This window comes from Rhagoletis pomonella, unplaced genomic scaffold (genome assembly GCF_013731165.1).
Source record: "Rhagoletis pomonella isolate Grant_MI unplaced genomic scaffold, Rhpom_1.0 Rhpom_scaffold_00008, whole genome shotgun sequence".
Classification (NCBI taxonomy): Eukaryota; Metazoa; Arthropoda; class Insecta; order Diptera; family Tephritidae; genus Rhagoletis; species Rhagoletis pomonella.
The window spans coordinates 27,992,743-27,996,440 of NW_023458562.1; positions in this window are offsets into that span (position 1 = coordinate 27,992,743).

A 3,698-nucleotide genomic window follows, 5' to 3' on the forward strand; every position below is an offset into this window, starting at 1 on the left:
ATAACAATTTGTTGTAGAAACATTTTTAAGTCTCCAAAAGATAGCTTCAAACAGGCTCTATAGACCCACAATTTTATGTAAAAATTGTATAAAACCGTTATGAGAAATTCGCGCTTGAAGCTTTTTAGACAAAAATACACCGGTCGTACGACCTTTTTTGCAATAATCACCCAACTGACAGCTTTTCACATTTTTCTAAATTTTTGTGCGCAACTTTCAACCATCGGTTAAATTTACTACAGTCAGAAATTTCTTACAGATCAACAATTTTCGGGCACATTTTGCCAAAAATATTTAATACAGATTTTGTAGAAAGTGGAGGCGAAGGATTTTTCCCTTAAAATATTCTGTCCACCTGCGCGAGACTTCAGCTGACGAAAATTCGGTTAGCAACGAAGTAAATAATTAGGAAAAGATATTATATTATTATTATTATTAAGCAGTATTTTATTTGGAAATTATAAAACTCAAATTGTGAAAAATAATTTCAACAAATTTTAGCAGTTTAGAAGAAGTTATATTATTATTATTATTAAGCAGTATTTTATTTGGAAATTATAAAACTCAAATTGTGAAAAATAATTCCAACAAATTTTAGCAGTTTAGAAGAAGTTAATGGTTTAAGTTTTTATTTTTGAAATTCGCCACTTGGATAATATAAGTACATAGATAATTGTGATATGTAAGGACAAAGATATTTGTTTCTGTTGGTGTTTTCCTTAGAGCGAGCTATAACGTATTCAGCAATTCGGTTCCGATTCAAAACGCTTTAGTCGTTTATTCCTTAGCTGGTTGATTTCAAACGGAGTTGCCAGTGTCGCCTGTGTACCTGGAATAAAATAAAGGAAAAAGATAGTTGAAAGAGCTTATTTTCAAGAAGGAGTTAAAATTTGAAGGCATAATAACATAGGCCAACAAAACTAATTTTTTTTGGAAGAAGAAACACCAATAAATATTTCCGAAGGCTTTTGGTGTGGTGAATACGAAACTGGCCGTAGAATTATTATATGACGTCTGGTGTTTGAGCTATCCTAAAATAAATGTGTTTATTTAAGTTAAAAATAAAATTAGTACAATACAAATTGTTTAATTTGTTTTAGAATTTTTTTTTGAGTATGCAGTTTTGCAGGCTATTACATTTTAGTATAATAAAGTTGAAATTTTAAGCTACGGAAAAATTGCGTTGATTTTTAATATTTTTTATGCTCACGGCTTTTTGCACTTTTTTCTTATGGAAGAAAATGCGCAAAACCGTTTTCAAAGAAAATTAAAAAAAAATACGCCAGCTTTGCAATCGCTTTGTTATACTAAAATTTAATGGACTACAAAACTGATAACCAAAAATATTAAAAAAAAATTAAAAATTGTTGTAAATTTGTAATGTACTCGTTTTACTCAACTTCGGTGTAAAAAAAATCATAACTCAAATGGTTGTAGAGTTCACCTCGTAATACTATACTTAAAAATTGCGCAGTACTTAGACCTACCATTGTGGTTTTTCCCATATTTTTTTTTTTTTGAGATGGCATATTTTCAAAAACTATTTTTTTATCAAAAAATTTGTATGTGAAAAATTTTTCAAGAAAATAAATTTTTTAAATATGTATTTTCAAAGAGAATTTTGATGTGTGACTTTTTTCTTTCAAATTTTTTCCTCGCCCCGTTCTCAAAATATGTGGAAAACTCTTAAATCGATTTGTTTTTGTTTTTGTGCTGTAAAGTTTTTAAAAATGTTTTAATCAAGCTCAAATTTCATATTTATTTATTATTTATGTTTGTCCATCTACCCTAAAAATCTGAAACAAATCAAACACATGAAGTGTGAACCCCGTCCATTTTCGTATGGAACGCCCCCTATATAACCAAAATATTCTAAAAATTCAGAATAATAACTTGGAAAATATTATGTTCATTAATAGCTTTAGACGAAGGCAACTAGCGACGAAAAATCAAAGAAATTCCCAGCGAGGGCCTGACTTCTCTACTTGTGTAGTTCATTGTTATCACTTCACAAGTATTATTCTGGAATAGCAGCCGTAGTTAATACGCTTGAAGTAGTTTGGAAAACCACCAGAAACCACGGTTTCTTCGGATATACATCACTTTTCTGCATTTCTGTACCAACATACAGCTTTTCAACTTCAAATATATCTATGTATGTATTAGCCTCTCGTTGTATTAGCTTGAATTAATATTCCTCTATCATCTCATTCATTACCATTTCCGAAATCTTGATCTTAACTGTCCATCACTTAATTGTCCAATGCCCTTTGGCACGTTGCTGCCTTTCAACATTCAAATAATCATATCTGCTCAAGGAGCATATCAAAACTAAATTATCTATGTCCGGTGCATACATATATACACACTTTTGTAAGTACATATTAAAGTAAACATATGTACATATGTATATGTGCATGCATGTATAAATATGCAACTGAGCCCAACAAATCATGCAATCAAATCATGCAAATAATTCAATAATTTCTCTGGGGTGTAATTTTCATGTAGACGTAAAAAAACACGCCAGTCGGTGTTGACATACACACGCACTGAACTCAATCTGCGTATAAATAGGATATGCCAAACGCAGCAGATGCATTTAAACACACATATAGGACGTATACATATGTACTTGTGTATATGGAGGTAGAGAAACTAATCACTCCATTCGTTTTGTTTGGACTTGGCCAGAATCGCTTAGGCGCCAATCATCAAGAAGATGTCTATTAGGGCGGTCCAAAATAAGTAAAGTCGGAATTATAATGTTCTTTTTAAAAAAAACATACCCCTATTTTTTTATTTTAAAATCAAAAAATATTTAGAGGTCGCTGAAATCGCCCAAATTTTTCCATGTATTTTATATAGGAAAAAACATTTTTTGAAAATCAATATTTTTTCGATCGGAAAACTCTGGCTGTCTTCAGGCGACTTCCGATAACAATACTAAATTGTTTATTTAACCATTTTTTAATACTAAAGATTTTTTATTTATGCCCCCATTGCATTTTCTGACATTTAATGGGGGTTTTGGCGAGCCTGTAAAATATAGTTACTATGAAAAAATGGTTAAATAAATAATGGGGTATTATTATTGGGAATGTTCTGAAGATAAACAGAGTTTTCCAATCAAAAAATATTGATTTTCAAAAACTCTATACCATTTCTACGAAAAGTTGTTTTTCCCCATATAAAATGCATGGAAAACTTTGAGCGCTTTGAACGAACTTAAAATATTTTTTGATTTCAAAATAAAAAAATAGCGGTATATTTTTTTCGGTATAGAACAATCCTAGGTGGTGAGAGCATAAAAATTCGGACTTTACTTTTTCACATGCATTTTTGGACCACCCTAATGTATAGGCAATATGTCTGAAGGCAGTCAAATGTGTTATTAACAAATATAAGCACAAACATACATACATATACTTAGATTAATATGCGACTGTCTATCATTGCTTACAACACAGCGAGTGCCTTGAACTGTGAATGTTTGTTATGTTGACTTCACATGTTTGTTTGCGTACGTACGTTTGTATATAGTACCTATGTGCATGTGTCCTAGCACACAAGAGTTTATCTTCGACTTCCCACAGTATAACCAGTATAATTTTTGTATCTTCGAACATGTTATGCTGGCTTTGCTTACATTTGATTTGATTCCTTGCCACGCCAAGTCAAATCTATGATATGTCAGT